Source organism: Micromys minutus, assembly GCF_963924665.1.
Source record: "Micromys minutus genome assembly, chromosome: 3".
NCBI lineage: Eukaryota > Metazoa > Chordata > Mammalia > Rodentia > Muridae > Micromys > Micromys minutus.
Window position 1 is genome coordinate 29,041,256 of NC_137972.1, and position 23,223 is coordinate 29,064,478.

The window sequence follows — 23,223 nt, forward strand, 5'->3', positions numbered from 1 at the left end:
ACCTGCTGGAACAGAAGGCCTCTCCCTATGGTGCTCTCTGGTTCCATAGACATTGAAGACCTTGTGGCAGGAATCTCTCTAACCCAGAATTGATCAATTTGAAAAAAATGCTACTTAACTTTAATAAGTGACTTTTTAAAAGTCATAGTTGTAAGCTGACTTGGGGAGCTGGATAATGTAGTTGGCAAGGCTTTGCTCATCTAAGGGAAGCTGGTAGGGCAGCTAGCTGCTCTACATGTACCAGTGTTCAACCACCATGAGAAAACATGGGCAATGAACATGAAGGAAGAAGGAAAGGTTTGTTATTGGAAAAACTTCCAGAAGTTTCAGTCTAGGGCTTTTAATTACCCAGAACATGAGTACACATGTGCACAGTGAGGGAACACAGAGACCCAGAGATGGAGAAACAGAGGAAAGGAGCAAAGGATGGAGAGAGGGAGGGACATAGGAAGGGAGTTGGAGAAGTAATATAAATGAGAGGAGGGGACAGAAACAAGATAATCCCCAGAGCATACTCCTAAGTTTCCACTCCCTTCAAGAAGGTTTCACCCCCTTAGTTTCCAGGGCACCCCAATATCACATCAATGGGATCCTATCAATGGGATAGTTCACTGGTGATTGAAGTTCATGATCCAGCTAACCAGTTCTCCAAATACTATCTGCCAACGTTGCTGTACAGGAGGCAGTGCTTTAACACGTTCGCCCTTGGAGGAACATTTTGGATTCAACCACCATACCTGTGTGCTTCGGTGGCAAGGGGATGAGAAAGCCATCCAGGCCAAGCAAATGAACATCGGCCAAGGGACACAGAGACAAAGACTCCTCGTGTCCATATTGACGCTCATCTTGATGCACTTCCTAATGGTCCATGGTCTTTAATGTTTTAATATCTCCTCCATTACTTGTCTCTCCTTTTCTCACACCAGGATGAGTTTTTAGATACATCACTTGTAACCAGAACCTTCCAACGTCAGAGAACTTAAGACACCATCTTGCAGGCTGTTCCGCTTATTATCCTCACTCATTACAAAATTGTAATGTCCTATTTGCCACTGCTTACCAGAGTCTACTCCAGAAGAAACAGCTGTGTGATGTCAGAATATACAGCTCTACAATGGCGGGCCCTACTTGGCTCTGGAAATACAAAGGAAAATACAAAGCTCCCAAGGCTTGTCCTTGAACTGACAACTTTAAGTCTACTTAGCTTCCCCTAGGGCCAAGAGCCCTACAACTTACTTACCCAAACACTGCTGCCTTTGCTTTTATTTGGAACATTCCCAGTGGGATTCAGTATCTTGCTGTTAAACCTACCAGATCCTCCTGTGAGTTCTATTGTACGCCCAAATCCCAGGATATCTAGACTGATCCAATGCTCCTAGCTCCTCCCACATTTCCCAGAGCAAGGATTCTTCATTTTCCAGGTTCCCTTCTGAGTCTTTAACACAAAGCCCTAGGAGACCAAACAGGAGTTAAAAACTTCTCTGTATCATGTATACCAGAAGATTGAAAAATTTGTTCATTAAAAACAGAGACTACCCATGTCTTGTCCTGTAATTCAAGGGTCCTCATGGTAGAGTATCAGCTCCTTATCAAGCATGGACACTGTAGGTTATTTTTACATGGATTGTGGAAAATGTGGCCTGTTATATGCAAGAGAGTTGCTTGTAACAAGTATCAAGGCTGAGGAATCGTATTTCTGTACAATTCGGTATCCCAATGAGTGCAGGCTTGTGACCTTAAACGTATCATGTTCCCAATTATCCATTCTAATCACCCACCGGTTTGTGTGTTTTACTGACTTCCCGTGTCCATCACATACCATGTGATTCCAATATACATTACTCTTGATTTCATAGACTGATTACTTTGCTTAGGATGTTGGCCTTGGAGCAGGTTTTTAAATAGCTGCCTTGTAATATGACCAGGTGTGAACATCTGGGAAATATTTTAAGTTTCTAATTGTTAGTGGCTATGCAAATAATTTGGAGTCAATGTAGTCAAGCCAAGATTCCCGTTTTCGTTTGCATTGCGTTTATATTTCACAGCAACCTACTAACATTCAACCGAAGAAGTTTTGCCCTGAGCTATTGAGAAAGGACATACCTTGGGGAAGGAATCAAGCTTGAATAACTCTCTAAAAAAGAAACTGCAATTTGATTCTCTTGATTGCTGCTTGAAACACTATCCCAAACAAAACAGAATGTGGCATATGTGCCTGTACACACACACACACACACACACACACACACACACACACACCAGGTACAATAGCTTCCATGGGTAAAAAGAATGAATCATTAAGGACAATTAGAGAATTCAGACTTTTAGACCAGAAAGATGCTTGATTTTTTTTTTCAATCAGTATCTCTGTATTCTCAAGATGGAGCAAAAAGAAATAGGCTTTGCTTGAAGAGCACACACAGACAAAGGCTCACACCACTGTGACCTGTCATATGAACAACTATAAAGAAATCAAAGACCAGGACAAAAACAAGACCTTGAACAGTAAAGAATGTGAGGTAACAGGGCAGGAACACCCCTAAGGCTGGAGGTACTGGTTTCTCTCATATTGTCAACATCTCCCCAGAGTATCTGACTATGGGATGCTCTTAAAACTATAGCATATTGATAAAACACTAATAGCAATACACGAGACAATCACATACAAGCTTTAAATTTTGGGTGGGGGTGGTCTCCAACAGGGAAAATGCCACAATAATAGGAATAGATTTTCCATGAGATAGACTTTAGGGATGCTTCTTCATTCTTCATCTTTCACAAATCAACAAGTAGTCAGCACTGGAGAAGGTCTAAGCTCATCCTCATTGGCTGGTTCAGAGGACTGATTCCCATTTGGGTGGATGGAAATGCTCTTGTTCATCTCCCTATGTGGAGTCAGACTATTGTTCATTGGTATCAGTCTGCCTTCAGAGAGCTCCCTTACAGTGTCATTCTTACCCCTTACTTTCCCTCCCCACAGTTCTCTGGCTTAAGATTCCCCCACCATCACAATACTCAGCCAGTCCTTTTCCTGATAACTCCCAATGTTGAGTGGTTAAGCACTCATCTGACCACTGTAGTGAATGCTATAGCCGGAGCTGGTATTATCTCCACCTGTATCAGGCAATGAAGACCTTGGCTCAGCAGCACAGGATGCTGGGGAAACAGACAAAATGCTGGTTATGAATCCTGAGACCTGAAAGGTGGAGAGAGGCCAAGAGAAAGATGGATTTCCTGGACCTCCCTACCTGTCTCTTGTTATTTAGACACACCAGATTATAAGGATTGCTTTTCAATTTCTAAAAGATACTTATAGAACCACATACAGTTTGAAGCAATAATACAGAGAAATCTTCAGTATCCCACAGTGACAGCATCTTGGGTAAAAACAGTGCATTTCCATAATCAGAAGAACAACCTCAGTGCACCCATAGCCCTATTTAGTGTTCCCTAGTTTTGCATATGTTCGTCATATATGTGCATGTGTGGGTGTATCTATATAAATTTGTTTCATGTCATTCCTCAGCCTGACCACAAAGGTCCAGTATTAACATCTATAATTTTGTGTCTTTCAAAGGTATGTGCAGGTGAAAGCTAAGAGGCATTGAGCCAGGCTCTGTCATGGCTAGCAGATGAACAGGCTGACAGTTTGTGCTCTGTCAAACCTCAAAAATTTATTATTTCCTCCAGTGAGAATGCTAAGAGATGGGCCTTCAGTGTGTACTTAGGTCTTGAGAAAAGAGTTCCTATGTATGAAGTGAGTTCTATTGTAAAAGGAATCCCAAGAAACCATGCTACTTCTCCCAAGTAAGGACACAGCTAGAAACACTACCAATAAAATAGAAAGAGGGCCATTGGTAGACACAAATTTTGCTGGTGCCTTTATCTTCGACTTCCAGCTAAAAAAACTTATTAAAGCTTTAGTTGCTTGTGAGCCTCTTGGACTGTTGTGTCTTTTGTTATAACAGCCTGATCAACCTAGCACATCATACAACAAAGCCTCTCTCCTAGCTACGATTCTTGGAGTTAGGGAGAGGATCAAATAGTCACCATGCCTCTCAGTACTTTACAATTATGGCATCAGCAAGAGACACATTGGGTTAGCTCACACCCCTCATCAGAATCTTTGATGTGTCAGGGTCTGTGCTTTGCTTGTGGCAACATCATTTGTCTCCTACACTGTCTCCAGATGTCCAAACTGGGATTGAGGCTCCACAGTGCCTAACAGCTACTTGGAGGCTACCTGGTCCTGTGGGGCAGGTGAAAACTCACTCTGACAGCCATGCTTGCTCATCTAGCAGGTTTAGCAGAGGGTCTCCCATGGCCCTGTCAAATGCTCTGATTTCCTTCTACATCCTAGGGGGAAATAAAGCATGCTTTGGCCATTCTGTAACTAGATAGCTGCAGGTTTTCCCCATGGACTGAGCCAGGACCTTGAACATTCCAAGCAATTGATGAAGATATTTAGGTCATTGCCCAAAATTCGAAAACAGCTGGCATGGTTACTAAGTCCAACTTCCTTATGCCCCCATAAAATCTCCAACTGTGACCTCCTGTTGTAGACCAGTGGTTCTCAACCTTCCTAATGCTACAACCCTTTAGTATAGTTTCTCATGTTGTGGTGACCCCCAACCAAAAATGATCTTGTTGCTACTTCATAGCTGTAATTTTGCTATTGTTACGTATCATAGTATAAGTATCGGATAGTCAGGAAGGTCTTACACGAGCCACAGGTTGAGAAATGCTGGTCTAGAGAAGTCTCCCTGACTGTTGTCATTGCAGAGCAAGCTTTATGGGGCTTCTCACTCCTGATGGTCACCCTCTGACATGCCTGAAGCAGGGCTATAGCATCCCAAAGAATTTCAGCTTCCCAGCTCAGCAGGGTACCGGATATCTTCCTAGAACAGGACAGGCAGCACTTATTTTTTTTTTTTGTGGCCTCATCTTTCTCTGTCTTTATCTCTATTAGAGTATACTCTAATAAAGTATAGCAATAGGAGCTGGGCTGTGTTCTAGGCTGTGGCTGTGCATTCTCTTGATCTTCAAAGCATCCAGGTGAGGTAGGTACTTTTCTTGTCCACGCTGTATGGATGGAAAAAGCAAGGCCCAAGAAGTAAGTGATGTAAACTACTTTACAGAGAGTTTAGCTGGCCCAAATCCCATTAACCGAGTTACTAATTACTTCAGTATTTTACTCAAACTGATGCCCAAGTTGCATGATTTTGCTCTTTGTCTCACTGACAACATCATAGCCTATAAGTCACAGTTTTGAGAGAGCAAATGAGCCAGTGGCTGTTCTTAATTCTAATTTGTACGTCTTTATTGTGTCAGTGTAGGGCACAGTCCTGGCGTGCATTCATATATGAAATTCAGGGCGGGAGTCCTAGGGAGCAGTGATTGCATCCTGAGTGTACCCGTCTGGCACAGAAACAGATAGATGTGGGTCCCTGGTGGAAGAGTTTCCCATTTGCTTCAAACCTGGACTAGGACTCACATGGGGTCCGGAGCCCGGTGAACCTGGTATTGCATAGGCTCTGCTCCCTGAGAGGCACTTTCAGTATGCCCAAAGGAAGAGGCAGCACACTTCACACAGAGACTCAGGCTGGACATAGACACCGGCAAGATGTGTGGCAAGAGGTTCCCATGGCCACAAGATCTAAGCCCGTGATAGATTTGATGAACCAGAGACACTCTACAGCCCAGGTTGGAAGGTGACCCGAGAGCCTGGAGACGCAAAAGGAAGATGGAGGAGTGTGTTTGGAGGGCTCGAGACTACTGTAAAATGAGAGAGAAAGTCTCATAGAGAGATAGACGCTGGTCACAGAAAACGCAGATGGGGAAAGAATGTATACAGTCGGAGCTAAGGGATGGAACTGGACCTCCTCCATCGCCTGTGTCTCTTGAGCTTCTCCTCTCATGATGCTTGGGTATCAATTCCCATCCTATTTCAGTGATCATTCTTGTAATAGTGTGTGTGTGTGTGTGTGTGTGTGCGTGCGAGAGAGAGAGAGAGAGAGAGAGAGAGAGAGAGAGAGAGAGAGAGAGAGAGAGAGAGTACCAGCACCCTGTAGTAGTGGGCAGGACAGTGACCCAGGAGCTGGTTCATGTAGCTGCTTTCTAGACACATGGTCCCAGTTGGATAGGGAGTGTGTCCCTGGTGTTTGCTACACACCTGCCAAGGCAGGAAGAACAGGCTCCAGGCAGGATTCAATCAGCTGAGTAAAATAACTGAGCTTGGGTTAGATTAGATCCAGCCACATCTCATACTTAGTGCTAATTATTCACAGAGGCTGAGGCTGGCCCCGAAGCTGGACTGTGTTACCTTGTGCCTTGTGGCTACTGACAGTTCAGGATGAACTGGCCTGAAATAATAATAGCATGGCCCTAGCTTTGTTTCGTCTGGAGTGGCATGTCACATGGATCTGCTGCTGCTCAGAAAGACAGCTACTCCCTGCTCTGTATACAGTGGAGGGGGAGCTCACAGGGTCCTTTGTTCCCTATTCTTCATAGAGCCAGCAGAAGCTTCCATCAGGGAGTAAGAAGGGAAGGTCTGAAGCCAAGTCTTGTCCATTCATCCTTCTAGGCTCGGGGCACATGCCAGGCATCTGGCCACTTTGGGCCCTTGGACTTCTCCATGCTGTCTGGAAATTTCTAGGGCGTGGAGTGTGGCACTGACAAAAAAGGAGGATGTAGAGATGCTATGATTTGTTATCTAGGGCTGGGTTCACAGCTTGGGAAGTGGGAAACAGCCCAGTGTCGCAAGTTTCCCTTCCTATTGTGAAATGGCTTACATGAAGCCATGGCAGTCCAGCTGAGGCTGGGAGGTCCCGGGCTTTCTTCTCACTCATCATGCTGGTCTCAGGTCACATTCCATGTACAATGGCCCAAGCACAAACAGTCAGTGACAGAAAAGCAAGGCGACCACAGAAGGATAGCCAGATGGTAAGCTTGGTTCTCAGTGTGCAGCTAAGGACAAATCAGAACCAGGGAAAATGCTGGGAAGACTTTGGAATAAACCAGGAAGCAGCGGGGCTCCAGGGAATGGGATGGTTATTTGGCAGTATGGCTTGTCACCTCCTACGGAAGACGGAGGAAGCCAGTGGTGACTACAACATAACTGAGAATGTGACAAAGGCCCAGATGAGATCTCTGTCTTTGAGTCTGGGAAGGCAGACAGTAATGCTGTTGGAATTTTTTTTTTTTTTTTTTTTTTTGCATGTTGCAATGCTGCATTTCTGTCAACAATTGATTTCCTAAAAATTAAGACATTACATGAGTTAGTATAAAACTACAGTATTTTCCAGTCAGAAAGTATATATAATAGTGTGTGACTTTATGGGCTAGGGACCTGAAAGCACCTAGGCTGAGTGGCTATGGGTCAGAGCCCCTACTGAGGTTACAGAGGCACGCCAGCTGAGGCTCTATCATTTTCAGACTGAGCAGGGTCTACAGGATGAGTTTTTAGGAAGCTCCTCATATGGCTTTTGGTTAGAGGTGGATAAGATGGTACCTGTGTGGGCTGCTTGGATACCCTCCATGAACGAAAGCTAGTCTTCTCTAAAACTGGAAATTCTAGTGAGTTTCTATGATAAACAGAATTCGGAGATAGCCCTGTATACTCCAGGAGATACTATTTTGTAGACAACCCTTCAACATGAGTTAAAGACTTTAAAGGTAGAAATGCTAATTCAATAAACAAAGTTCCTGTTGTGGATGAGGCTCAGTTCTCATGGTCTCAAAGACAGGTTCTGAGAGCTGAGAGAGTTCCTGCAGTTGTCAGTCGGTAACTCCAGCTCCCAAAGCTAACACAGCCTCACAAGCCCTAGTGGAGGTCTCAGTCCTAGCCAGCACCTTGGTTTCAGTCTTGTGATTCTCTGGGTGGGAGACTCAGTCATGTGGTGCTGAGATTTCTGGCTCACAGAACTGTGAGATAATCCCCAAGTGTTATCTGGGGTAAGCTCATGGCAATTCATTATTCAGCAATTGCTCACTGTCTAGAGTTGAGCCCATTACTCCATCTTTCTTTAATCTGTCCAAAGTATGATACTAAATCCATCCACACTTAAGAGGAGGGATCTACCATTTGAATGGAGTGTCCCAAAATGTGTGGACCTATTTTAAACCAGCACAGTCCACCAATGGTAATCCTGGGGCTGTGTGGATATTCCAAGGCAGAGAGGCTGATGCTTTTAACATCCAGAGAAAATTTACAGGAGTCAATGAAACAGGCTTAAGTAAGGCAAGTGTGAGTTCCCTATTAGAAAGTGGCCATCACCATGAGGCTACAGCATGGGAGGTCATTGCTCTCTCTAGTTCCCTTTGATGTGACTAGTCTCAGAGTAACTTTAAGCTTAAAATGTTGGTGGAGCAACCCCTGTCTTTAATTTGGAAGTTACAATGTGTTAATCAGGCCCAGTCTGAACCTCCCAGGAGTGCTAAACTTGGGAATGGGTAGTGTCTTCCAGGACCGGTGAAGTTATGGAGACTAGGCCACAAATAAGACCTTTTAGAATGTTTTTAAGAACACAAAGTTCACTGTTCTCCAAACTTAGAGGCCATTTCTAGGCTGTAAAATGGCTTGTGGGATTTGACAAGCCTAGATCCAATGCTCACCATTTTGTCAACCCTTAAAGCAACGGATAGTTTCGGTTTTGTAGACTAGGAGAAGTCAACCTGCAAAGCCATGAATGCTGCCTGGGAGCTCCTTTAATTCTCACAAAACTCTCTCTCTCTCTCTCTCTCTCTCTCTCTCTCTCTCTCTCTCTCTCTCTCTCTCTCTCACACACACACACACACACACACACACACACACACACAGAGAGAGAGAGAGAGAGAGAGAGAGAGAGAGAGAGAGAGAGAGATTAAACAAAATACATGGTCTTTTGTCTTTGCCACACCCTTGTCTCTACTACTGAGGCCTAAATGCTGAGCTCAAATGATCCATGTGTTCTGGATGGATGACAGTAGCCAGTGAAACATTCCCCATGGTGAGCAAAGGGGACCCACATGCCTGAGGCTTTATCTTTCCGAGCAACAGACAAGAAGGGAAAAATACAAACTGGGTAATTTAAGAACATGTCAGCAATTTGGCAAATAAGGCAGAAGTCAAAAGCCATGTGAGTTCATAAATAAGTCACAGATTCTGTCTGGATTCAGTCAAAATACCCAAAGGCCTTTGCCTATTGACAGCACATTGGTTTCAGTGGATGCTGGTGGTCTGCATAGAAACTGGTGGATGGAGAAATAAGTGTGTGCAGACTGGTGTGGGCCTGTAGACCCAGAACAAAGGCTCCCAGAGGGCCTCAGAGTGGAGGTGTGAGGTGGAAGGAAGCAGACCACCTCTTGTCTGTGGTCTATCAATGTGTCATTGGAACAAGAACAATAGCGATGGAGCTGGTACTCAAAAAGAAAAAGCTTTGCAGATTCGGGCACATGACTAGTCTCTTGATTTAAACTCAGAAACATGGGGAGCAGATGCAATCCTGAGTGAATGGGCATTATTGATCTCAGCATGGTCATATCAAGGACCCCAATGGCTATAGACAACTGGATTATGAGGGTTCAGACTTAAGCACTGAACTAATCCATGGTGAGTTCATAATATGTTGACATCTCTGAGAGTTACTGAAAGGTAGGAAGTAAAGAAAGTAGGTCACTGGGGTGAACTTGGGAGCTAACTCTGCCCTGGCTTCCTGTGTCTCCTTCTCTCTGCTTGCTGTCTGCCCTGAGGCGAGGATCTCCCTTGTCATACTCCACTGCTGCCCTGATGTCTTGGCCAAGCACCTGAGACCAAGCAGCCATGGACAGAGACTTCTGGAACCATGTGTGACACAAAGTAAAGCTTTCTTTCCTCTTTCATGTTCTGTCAGGCACTTTGCTCACAGAGGTGCAAACTTTGCTGATGAGTGAACTGGTACTTTCCCTCTTCAGATGGTCTGTTTGCCTCCATACTTAATCAGACAACTGGAAAACAGGGAGAAGAATTCACCTCATGTAATGGGACGTTTTTATCAGCACCAAGTTTCTTACCCTTGGCATAGAGGAAGGTTCCAGATTTGTTTTACCCCTTTCCCATGTCATATCAGGGGAAAATAGAAAGGACCTGCTGAGTCCCTGGAATTTCACAAACTGAGCTGAACTCAGAGTGGAGAGCTGAGACCCATCAGAAAAGTGTTTGCGTTGACAACAGGTGTCAGAACACCTGAGCCAGAAGCCCAGTGCACCCACAAAACCCTCAAGACCTGCAAGTTCTTCTTGCACAGTCTCAGATCAGAATTCCAAGAAATGACAGCTGTCTTGTTCACTGCCCTGTGATATGGAAGCAGGGGCGGGTGTGTGTGTGGGGGGAGATCTGGCACTGTCCCCGTAGGCACAGAAAGCAGAGCAACAAAGAAAGACAGAACACCTTTGCGCCTAACACATGGAAGCAGCACCCGCTTGGTCATTGGCTAAATACTAGACTTTCTATTCTAGGGACAAAGTATGGGTTGTGTTTCTGACACCACAGCATTGATATCACAGGGGTTGAGTGGGGTAGACTGTAACTCCCCAAAGATACAGCTGTGTCTGATCCCTGCAGCCTGTAAATAGCACTGTAGGACTAAAGACGTGGGAAAGGACTGGAGAGGAGCTCACCCCAGGGTGCCGGGTGCTCTCAAAGCCATCAAATATATCCTTAGACCTACACAGTCCACTGAAGATCAGCCACACATTGGAGTGATGTCATCACTGCCCAGGAATGTTAGGATGGTGACCAAAGCTGAAAGTGGAAGGAAGGCTGCAGAACCTTAGTGGAAAGCCTGGCTCTGCCGATGTCTTGACCTCAGTCTCTCGGCTTCCAGAACTGCGAGGAGACAAGCGTCTTCAGTCCACAGCTGCTGAGTTTGTGTCATTTCTTACAGCCATCCCTGAATACTTACGCAGTGGGTAAAGCTTTCTTCTCTAACCTGACCGGGTAAGGGGACCACTATGGCCTACTCCTGGTTTCCTGAGAAAAATGAAATCAGACATCAGGCCCCTGAGCCAGCTCAGAAGACCAGCCCTTAGACCAATGTTACAGCAAGCTGCCGATGTAGACAGCACCACATTGTACCTGGAGGGATTGTCCCCAGAGTTTGGAAATTAAGACAGACACGCCTTATGACGAAGACTTGAGGAAACATGACCCTTCAGAACATTTTTTTTTTTTTTTTTACACGACTCTTAAAATGAACACTCTTCAGGGACCTTTTTTTACTCTAGGCAGGAAATGGCATCTCATTCCTTGTACTGGCTATGTAGTATCTCATAGCAGAAAGGCAGAAAGGGAAGGGAAGTCTGTTTAAAGTTTAAGTTGATTAGTGCTAGCAATGTCTGCATTGACAGACAGAAACAGGCCTACGCCACTGTGAGTGACAGGCTTTGTGCAAGAAGCAGGGACATCTCATGAAAACTGGAGAGAGCATATTTCTCTCAGAGGAACGCTGACTTCATCAATGTGACATTGAGCTTAAACAAAGGTACTGAGGGAGCCAAAGCCTCAGACCACACATGAGATCATTCAGGGGGTGGGGGTATCAGGTGGTAGCCTAACTAAGAATGGCAGGAAGTCACAAGAGAAAAAATGACCAGGACATTAACTTGAGACAATTTTTACTGCTCAGATGTATATGTGCTCCCCACGGCCCCAACAAAGCCAGAAAGGGGGTTGGAGGCCAGAGACACCATCACAAGGCATAAAGGTTGGCTCAGGTTCCTGAGGCCCTCAGATGGGTGAGATGTGGTGATGGTATTGGCATCAGCCATATTTCAGGCTTACTGGCTGGGCTGACGCCTGCACTTTTACCAATACCCACTAGGAGCCTGAAGCGAGGTACTCAGATCTGCTCCTCTGACTGGGTTTCTGACAGCCCTGAATACTAACTAGGCCCTGTTAACAGCCTCTCTGTGTCATAGCTTTGTCTGGGTCTCCTACTCGGGTATCATAGTGTATATCATGGCTCATGTCCACGTTGGTGGTCTCTTGAAAGGGTTTCGTGATGCTATTGGGGCTTAAATTAGAGTCACTTCTCAGTATCTGTGTGGGGTTGACTTCAGTACAACAAATGCCCAAACCTGAGGAAGCTCAAGTGTCTGGTCTAAAATAGCACAGAGTTTGCACGTAACCTTCACATGGCCTTGTGTATGTTCAGCCCTAGAGGACACATAGCCCATTGCCATAGGAGTCCTGCATAGGCACCAGCTCTACTCTATTGTCTGGGGAATAACAAATGACATACCTCTGTGTGTTTGTGCACATGTATTTTGAGTATCTTGGGCATGTAGGATCTACAGATGCAGAATCCAGGGATGGGAGAGTAATCCTTCAGACTCCTTGGCCATCTCTCCTCAGAAAGACTTCAAGGACCAAGACAGGCAGTATCCAGGGTACCTACTTATATAATTTACAAAGTAACTTTTTGGTGATTACAAAAAGAGTCAAAACATTATAGACATGCCTATGAGCTAGTTACCCAAGTGGCTCGCTTCCCTCCCCAGGCCCTAGCCCCGGGATTTATTCTCTCCTTTTCAGGCCTGCTTATTTCACCCGGAGGTGGGGGATGGGAAGGGCGGCAGAGATGTTCTAGACCGAGTCACAGAGCCTTGGCAGATCATGGTCTACCCGCAGAGCTGTTCAGCTGTCCTGGGAGCATGGAAATCCCCCACAATGCTCTATGCCTTTTCCTAGCTCCCAGACACACTCCCAGCATTCAAGGCATGTTCTTTCACATCACCTCACTAAGAAAATAAGTCTGCTTTCTGCAGGTAATGTCTGTGTGTGCTACGCTGAACCTAGGTGTTTTTCCACTTAAGATTCAACTGGCCTCTTCCCATTGCAGGCCTTATAAATCAGTCATTGTTTCTTCTGAGTTCATTATTCTATATCATGGTTTTCTGTATTATTCCAGTGCTCATTTGTAACTTAGTTTATACTTATTGGGTGTGTACTGTATCCATAAAAAGCTCAGAATTTGCAAATAAGTCTGCAATGTATCCTATCTATGGACAGTTCTGTCTTACAAGATTTTGATTATGATTTTCTAGTTTACAGTTGTGCAGAAGCTACCATTTTTACTTCAAGTTCAGCATACAGTGTGTTATACAATTCATTATAAACCAGAACATGATCTGACTTTTCCCAGCTATAGGCAAATTTTGCCCAAATATAGGTGTCCTAAGCACATCTAAGGTGCGCTAAGCTATATACTAAATGCTTTCCTTGTGTGTGTGATTTCTTCAATCTGTAGCAGGTTTTATCAGTGAACCAAGGAGCATCCTCACACGCTGTGCACCTAAGAGTACACTTCTGTCTGTATTATAAGTTCATTTAGAGCAAAGTTCTAGCCAGAGTCACAGTTATCTATCTTAAGATACCATTTTTTCCCTCCATAAAGTTTTCGCCAGTTTATAGGCGAAAGGTAATTCCAGCATAACATTTCCAGAAACTCAGAAAACCATCACCAACATGCAGGAACTTGTATGGTATAGGCAAGGTGTTAGGATCCTTGCGGGACCCATGTGAAGATTTTCCTAAAAGGTCTGCAGAATTTGTAAACTAGAGGGTGGCAGAGGGAAGGGTGTAAGGGTTGAACCAGAAATCTTCAGTCAGCTCCCATGACAGAGGGAAACGTCCACTCAGCTGTGCTCACAGAGCAAGCTCAATTGTTTGCCTTGGCATATGTTGCTTCCCCTCTATAATGAATCTTTCTGGAAGGTGGCTTTTGCTGTGTCCACATAGGAAGCTGATATCTCACCCAAGAAGAGAATCTAGAATCTTCTTGATGGGGAGTTCCTTGGTATTTTTGCAACCGCTTTTCAAAAAATTCGTTTCACACTTGGTAAGGAGGGTTTGTACTTTTTCACGTGTCTTTTATTAAAATTATTTCTGGAAAACATGCTGAGCTGTGGCTTCTGGAACATTCGGTGGAATGCTGCCTGCCTCATAAAACTCAGCACAAATCATGCTGATGAACCAAATGGTCCACTGCCCAGGAGCCTCGAATGTGCTCTAGGGAGTGGTTCCTTCTCAGCAGGGGTAGCACTGCACTTTGTGCATATTGATAAACCAACAGGAAAACACACCTTTTCTTGAGCTATACAGGGAACAGAAGCCTTGACATTATTATAAGCCTACAATCCTATCAAGAACCTACCAGCAAAACAACAAACCTTACAGCTTTGTTTTGTACATCCACCTGACCGGTCAGCACTCACGTCTCTGCGTTGTTCATGAACATCTGTGGGTGGAGGGACACAGAGAATGCATCCTAGAAGCCCAGGCTAGGACCATGAAATCCTCTGACTCCACCCATCCTGCGCAACTGGTTATGGCTGTGGCCAGACACACTACCCAGGTCCCTGCTCACACGGACTATGTGCTCCCTTAGATGGTTCTCTGGGCCTGTGTCAACTAGTCTAAAACATCACGTCTTCTCAGAGTGTACCTTGTTTGCACCCCCTGAGACAATCACGTGGCACCCATGTGAATGAGGGACTAGGGAGATATCAGAACTAGAAATCTAGAGAGGGGGCATGGCTAGGCGGAAGGGAGAGCGGGGGAAGAGGAAAACAGGAAGAAAGGAAATAATTAGTAGTGTTGAACATTGCCAAAAAGGGAAAGGCAAGAAAGGGCTTCACAAGGGTTACCAATTAGATGCTCACATGTTGCCAAGGGTGAGCTAAGCAGACTGGTTAAGACAGGAACCAGAGCCTTAAGTGTTGAAGCTTGCTTCTCTGAGGTTTCTGTGCCTTCTCCTCTTCCTCTCCCTACAGAGGCTTCCCAGAAGGCATACAGGACTCCTGCAGAACAAGTGTATTAGGGACATGCTACCCTGTGTCACTGAGGGGAGAGCTGTAGAGGACCCATGTCCACTCCTTTGGCTGGCAGACTGCTCAGGGAGGAAGGGCATGCTGTCATGCCCCACAGCCTCTGTCTGTCACAGTGCCTAGGCCGGAGTTAAGACATGAGGCTTGAGCTATGTGTAAAAGTAGCCATATACTACCCAGATGTGTGGCACAGTTCAGGAGGAGCACACACGGAGGCCCCAAAGCTTCTACAAGGCAGATTGGAAGGTGAGAACTCATGGCCTGGACATCTTTGAGAGGAAACTACAGATGATCCCTATTTAAAACATTTCATTTTTTTTAATTTTTATTTTTTCAGTTTTAGGATACTAAGAAAACCTGGGCAGAAACCACATTGTGAATTTTGACAGGTTTCCAAGCTAGTGACACACAGTATGATACTCCTTCATGACTACTGTAAATATTCTGAGTGTATTTAAGGGATGCTACAAGGGATGCTGTTGCCTTGGTAAAGTGCCTGCTGTGCATGCACAAAGCCCTGGGACCAATTCCCAGCACTGGAGGTAGGGGAGCAGGGATAAGCTATACTGTTAGATATGTTAGGTAAATGTTACAGGCACAGTTAGAACTTTATATTGTCGGCTTGTAAGTTCATTTGGACATAACTACATTGTAAAAGGAGAGACATCTGTACTAATAATCATTAAATTGATGTGATACTTCCTGTGAAAATGGGTCTAACTTTATGGATGTATCCCCAATTCAAGCCTCACAAGATGTGCAGTACCATCTGCTTCTGTCTCTTTGCAGACGAGGAAACTGAGACACAGGAAGTACAATGCAACGGGCATGGGTGTAGCTCAAAGGGAGAGCACCGCTTAGCTGTGTGTGGCATGAGGTGAGCTGGGTTCTTCAGGCTTTGCTATCATAAGAATGGCCATGAAAGGGCTTTCTTTGGAGTCTGATCGGAGAGGATCTTGGCTTGGACACAGCAGCTTACTCTGTGGTCACGGTTATGAAAGAGTCAATCCCCCTGTTGTAGCACTCTGACACATTGTGCTTTTCTGCACCTTTTTTTTTTTAAATCAGAAATTCCCAGTAAGACTACATAGCAAACTTTTCCCCTCCTGTTTCCAAGGTTTATTCAGCACTACAATCTGATGCTGATTTTTTTTCAAGCTAGTTCTTCATAAGTCTTTAAACAAGAACATTAACTACTATATGATTCCAGATTTCTTTTACAACTGTCTTATATACTGTCCCTGGTGCCCAATCTCGATGTGCACCTGCTGCTCTTACTTGATAGCAAAACTAAGCTGTGCAATGCAGAAAAGCCACCTGCAGAGCTGCAGCTGTGGCAGGGCACAGCAGAGACCCAGGAGAGACAGCCGAGACCCAGCAGAGACCCAGGAGAGGCAGCCGAGACCCAGGAGAGGCAGCCGAGACCCACGAGAGGCAGCCAAGACCCACGAGAGGCAGCCGAGACCCAGGAGAGGCAGCTGAGACCCAGGAGAGACAGCCGAGACCCAGGAGAGACCCAGGAGAGGCAGCCGAGACCCACGAGAGGCAGCCGAGACCCAGGAGAGACCCAGGAGAGGCAGTCAAGACCCACGAGAGGCAGCCGAGACCCACGAGAGGCAGCCAAGACCCAGGAGAGACCCACGAGAGGCAGCCGAGACCCAGGAGAGGCAGCCAAGACCCAGGAGAGACCCAGGAGAGGCAGCCGAGACCCAGGAGAGGCAGCCGAGACCCACGAGAGGCAGCCGAGTCCCAGGAGAGACCCAGGAGAGGCAGCCGAGACCCAGGAGAGACCCAGGAGAGACCCAGGAGAGGCAGCCGAGACCCAGGAGAGGCAGCCGAGACCCAGGAGAGGCAGCCGAGACCCAGGAGAGGCAGCCGAGACCCAGGAGAGACCCAGGAGAGGCAGCCGAGACCCACGAGAGGCAGTCGAGACCCAGGAGAGACCCAGGAGAGGCAGCCGAGACCCACGAGAGGCAGTCGAGACCCACGAGAGGCAGTAGAGCTTACTTAGAGTTGTCTTTAAGCCACACTAGGGCACCAAAGCAATGGCTGTGTAACACATCACCATGACTCTCACTTATCAGATGGGAAGGCAGATCTACCGCGTCTAAGTGAGAACGCTCAGATTAGCCACACTCGTGGTAAATATGAACCATTTTCATTTTAGTGATACTTGATGTCATTTTCACTAAACATCAAATGGCACTGAGTATTTATGGTGAGCATCAGAATGGTTTTTAGTAGCCATTAGATCCCACCACTTTTTCCTTGGGATACTTATCATAAGAGAGTAGACAAAATGTCTTCTGCGAGGTTAAGTTGATCTAACTACTTTTAGGAGAATAAAATAATTCATTTTGAACTAGATCTTTGAGACAGGTGCTCTTACTGCGGAAAAACAAAACAAAACAAAAAACAAAAACCCCAAACAAATGAACAAATGAACCAAAAAATGGCTTTGATATCCTATAAATGTATAAATGTGGAACTAGATTGCTGAGATCTGTCTGCTGAGCGCTCCCATGTTCTTGGAAATGCAGACTCAGCAGCAATGAGTGTGTTCAGGGAGGAGGCGGGGCTGTGACACAGGGCAGAGCATAGAGCGCATCTACTTCTGGCTGGTTCTGATAGGGCAAACTCTATATACAGTATATAAACGTATACATTACATATAGCTATATGTTTGTATTATTTATAAATATATACCAAATAACAAATCTTATCAGTAGCATTGTTTCAACAGCTCAAATGTTTGCTAGCATTTGGGGCAACTGAGTGTTTTTAAGTAAGGTATTAGACTTTGGATGCATTAGGATTCTATTCATTGATAACTTAGTGGAGTGCAAGATTATATAAACATAATTTATATATATGAACTGAGAACCAAAAATTTGTGTAATTCTCTGTATTAAGGTATTTAGTTTAAATATGTGCGTGTTTGTATGTATTTGTATCTTTATCTATATAGATGGATATTCTTATATGTATATATGCCTGTATGTATATATACATATATATGCCTATATATATATATACACACACACACATATATGAACACATGTTATATATGTTATAATACAAACTGTAATGATATGTTAAAATACTTATCAGGGCTGGAGAATTGGCTCAGTGCTTAAAAGTTTTGCAGAAGACCCAAGTTCAGTTTTTAGCACCAGTATTAGGTGGCTCACAGCCATTTGTAACTCCAGCTCCTGAGGGATTGAGCGTCTCTGGATTTCTTGGTCACGTGCACCTATGTGCACATGCACACACATAAACACACACACACAGAAATCATTTTAAAATTTTGAATGCATATGCATTTCTCACTGCTGACCCTGCCCTGCTCTTCTTGAGCAGTGTCTTAGTACATCCTGGTAAGTGTGTTCAGACAGACAGATGTTGGTGAAGACGGGAGAAGGTCCTGCTGTTCATTCTACTGCATCTTAGAAAACTGAAGGCAACTTAGCTTCTCAACTCTTTGACACCTCTGGTCTCAGCCACTGGAATCCCTCACGTTTCTCTAATGCAGGTGATACACATATGGGCTTTGGCTCCACGCTCTCCCATTTTTCTGATAGGGGGAAACAGATTAGAGACATTGAGGATGTTGATGTAATCGAGTCGTTCTCCAAGCAAACCTGACTTCCTTTAGCTTTGCCAGCGCCAGCTTCTGTCTTAGGGGATCTGACTTCTTACGGAGACTAAAATACGCTCAAGATCACAGGCAGCCAGGAAGTCTACAGTGCCATTTTACTAACACTTGTTCCCTCAGAGTCCCGATGTGTTCTCTAGGGAACCGGAAGACTGTGATGCTCAGAGCCTCCAGCCTTCCGTTCACTGTCCCCCTGTCCAGCCATGGACCTCATAATCCCTGCTCCAAAGGCTGTGTCCTGTCATCTTTGACTCCTGTGGAACTCCCAGTGAAGCTGCTGTGACAGCTAAAACAGTAGCACTGAGAACTAAGGAAATTTTGTCACTCTACTCAAGACAGAAGCTTTCAAAGGACCAGCACGCAGCCTAATTAGGCCTGGAGAGCAGACAGACACACAGACACATGTCTGCAGCCTCAGTTTCACCCGTAGTCTGTTCAGTGATGTGACAGAAGCTATTGTCCTTACAGACTTGAGTTTGCTTCCTGTAAAATTGGGGGGCCTGGGGACGATCAAGCCTGTCCTTAATGCTGGTATTCCATGACAATGGTTAACAAAGTCGGGCGGACCCCAGCAACCTGTGCTGACTGATCGAACTGTGGATTCAGTTTACCTGGGCTAGGGCTTTAAAAAACGGATATTTTCACAAATTATCACACTTTGCTGATGGATCTGACAGGAACACACTCTGAGAACAAGTATCAAGGAAGTACAACATTCCTGTGGCAAACAGACCTTTTCTAGGTCTAGAGTCTAAGTTGAGAAATGTAGTTGCTGCTTGATTTCTGCAAGATTTGCGTACATTTGCTTATGTGATATAAAGAGTTTTGGCTAACAGACACATTTGCTTCATCTTTTAAAAAGCTACAGGTTGAACTGTTTTAGTCAGATGCGAGGTCAATATTTTGGTTCATGAATATTTGGATTTATATGGAAGGAATGGAAAGAGTAAATTCTCTAAAATTCTAAATGTTTAACTTTGCTAAAGAATATCACAAGTGGGTTTGCAGCTTAGTAATGTCTTCAGGGTTTTGACACTAATCTTGTTTGTTCTTACTCCAGCCCTGTATAGGAGTTCTATTGTTCTATTTGAGGCCTCAGTGAAGCACGCTGAGGCTGGGGCACATCCAGGATTTTGCTCACACTCACACTAGTAGAGGATGCTGAAGATGGACAGAAATGGAGAAGACAGCAGATACAGAGGTAGGGCGGCTGGGAAACTAGGGGTGAGAGGTTAAAGACCACAAAGATGCATACTGATGGGAGGAATAGACTTTATCAGTTAATTGCATCATAGATAGAGCAGCATCAGAACAGATTAAATGCATTAACCCAGGACCCAGTCAGTTCTTGCCAGTGAGTTATTACAGATATTACACAAGCATGATATAGTCAACAGTGCCATATAAGTCAAAGTAGCTAGAAAATACTTTAAATGCCTTCAGTACAAAGGAATGTTTTAGGACATGGATAATCTAGACACCCTGAGTTAACCATTATAATTTGGTTATATGTATTTGGTTATAATTTGGTATATATGTATGTATAATTTGGTTATATATATTGCTATATGCCAGGAATATATACAATTATCATATGTCAGTCAAGAAATGAACTCATTTTAAAAGAAAAACAAGTGTTTGGGATGGACAGGAGTCAAATATCTTACAGGTCTAGTTCAGTGGCTCTCAAGTGTGTCTCTGATGGTCCTGGGCAGTATCATCTGGGAACTTGTTACAAGTACATATTCTTAGGCCCTACCCTAGACCTGCAGAATCAGAAAATGTGACAGGACCATCTCTCTGTGGCAGCAGCATGCCCTACAGGTGATTGTGGTGCATGGTGAAGTCTGAGAATTACAGTGCCACTAAGCCCTTCATCTTCCCAGACACAGTGTGTGGGAATCAAATGATGCTCAGTTGTGGGACTTAGTGAGTCACCAAGCTACAGCATCTCTGAACAGCCTGGTGAGCTCATTGTCCTAGGTGTGGCTTCTTGTCTCCAACTGCTATGGTATGTGTATGTTTAGTCCCCAAGGATTTGTGTTCTGGAAACTTGCCTCCAACGTGACAGTATTGAGAGGTGCAGGAGCTTTAAGGGATGGCATAGCCAGGCATAGCTAAGTCATACATTCAATCCCCACAGCAGAAGGGAGCAATAGAGTTGTCACAAGACCAGGTCAGTACTTAGAAGAGTAGAGAGACAAGCCACCTACCTCAGTCTTGGATCATGTGACCAATACCTTCTTTACTCACTGGGTTATGACACAACCAGGTAACTCCTAACAGAATGGTACTACCATGCTATTTGGATCTTTTGGCCATCAGGATCTTGAGCCAAATAAACATCTTTACTGTAGACTGCTCAGCCCTGTGTATTTGTATAGCAACACAAATAGACTTCAGGCATCTTTACTCTGAACCTGTCAATTGTACCCTTCCTCTTCACAGTGCCTGCTGTATTTGTTTGGCTCATTTCCATGAATTGTTCTATGCATTCTACTCGACTTTGCCAATATAGATAAGATCCACATTCATCCCGTCTTCCTTAATTAATAACCACTTATGAGATAGTCTAAATCTGACTCACACAGAGAAAGAAACTCGAGGGAGAGGGGAAGTTAGGAACAAATCTTCCATAACTTATTACATGGAAAGTTTTTGGTGACGGCAAATGTTGCATCTGTACAGAGGCTGAGGGAGAATTGAGCAGAGGCAAACTCAAAGACTCAAGCAACTGATCCTGAACGCATGTTAAAGACAAATAGAAGAGAAACAAGAGAAAAATGTCCAGCTATGCACCCCGCCACTTTCCCCCCACCACTCCAAATATGGACAGGTTCAAGATAGGAGTATAAACCAATAATACGACGACTTCAAACAAAACTCCATCAATAAGGAGACTCTGTAGAATCCTTGATAGGAAGCAGATGGAATCGACGTGAAAGTGGAAGCCATTGATCAGAGTCATGCAAGAAAAGGCCTGAGAAATTGAGAGCAGCTCTGTAGGTGCCGTAGACTCAAATATGGAGGATGAAGGATCAGGAAGTGAGTTAGGGAAATGGCAGGGTTATTGGTTGGGACCCTGCGCATGGTAGGGCAGCCAGGAGGATGCACACACACACACACACACACACACACACACACACACACACACAGGCACAGTGCTGTCTAACGGAAGTGGTGAGTTATGGGTTTGAACCCAGGAGCTGGGTAATAGTCTGAGATCTGGAAGCTTCTAGCAGAAATGAGGAGTCTCCTCACCCAGGAGCATGGTGAATAGATATCTCTGCTATGTCACAGCAAAAAAAAAAAAAAAAAAAAAAAAAAAGTTCTGGAGGGAAAAAAAGTGCCAGATCTCAAGGCAAGGTCACACCACGCCCCACCAACCACTGGTGAATAGAGTGACTGTAAGAAAGATGCCAAGCTCACTAAGCCGACTGGGGAGGTGCTGTCTGGGAATAATCCACATTCTGGGGGATTCCCTCAGAGCAAGCACAGGCTGTTATGAAAGGGCGGATCACTGTCCTTAGAGATAAAGAAAGTTGTTAGCTTAGTGTGTGCACACACACCTAGTAGTGTTGCCACAAAAGCCTCCCTCAAAATTCCTAATCCTTCAAGATTCTTGGCTATAACTAAAGAAAATTGGGGCTGAGACATTTCACCAGAATGGAACAGAAAGAGAAAGCTGTACACAGTAATTTACAGTTAAGGAGTGTGAATACTTGCCCAGGTCTTCCACATAGCCAGTGAAGTTTAAGAACGTGAGAATTTGGAAGGGATAGAGGAAACAATAAGAAAATAAACAATAGCAGAAGCTTTCTCCACAACTAAAGAGGAAAAGCGGTCACTGTGATGAGCCCAGTGAGTTCCCAGATATCAAGAAGCATTTGACAAAACTTTGCAGCATAACACCTGACCACAAAGTCACATTCCAAATACCCAGCATGCACCACTGGCACCACAACGAAAGCTCACCACACACATCCAGAAATAGATAGATTTTTCTAGTCCAAACCTACATCAGCGAAAAGAACATTCAGTGTGTATGTATGCACCTCCCCTTCCCACCAAACCATACCTTTCCTGTGCTCATGTGCTTAGAACACCATTTTTCCCTTCTTGAATAAGCTTTGTGGCTCAGACAAAACCACACAGACAAAGCCACAAAGAGCTAATTTAAACTTCTCTCTGGCCACCGCTGTATCTGTGGGCTATCCACATCTGATAAGGAAAGGTCAGCGGAGGAGGAGGGCCTGCAACAGGCTTTCTTCTTTAAAATTTGTCGAATGGAAGCAATTGCAGCAAAAATAAGGTCAAGGCAGTTTTGTATTTTATTTTTAAAAAGCTGAAAGATACTACTGGAAAACAGAAATTGGATATTTAACTTGCCAAATTTTGAAGACAGCACAAGGAAAGATGATAGCGGGCCAGCCTTCCTGAGGCAGAGGATTGGGAGAGAGGTAGGGATAAAACAGGAAGTGGTCAGGAACGCAATCTACACAAAAGAAGCAAAAGAAGGTAGTTATTCCTGGCTGAACGTGTCAGTCATGATACGGCCCAGATGCAGGCTCGGAACTTACTAGGACAAGCATAGGTCTGATGTGGCCCTTTGGGAGGAAAACCAAGTTTCTCTGCAGCGCAGCCACTCGGGAAGTCTGAGGCTTCGGCTTTGAGGAGATGGGTCGGAATCTAACAGGTCAAGTTCAAGCGTGAACAAAGCAGCA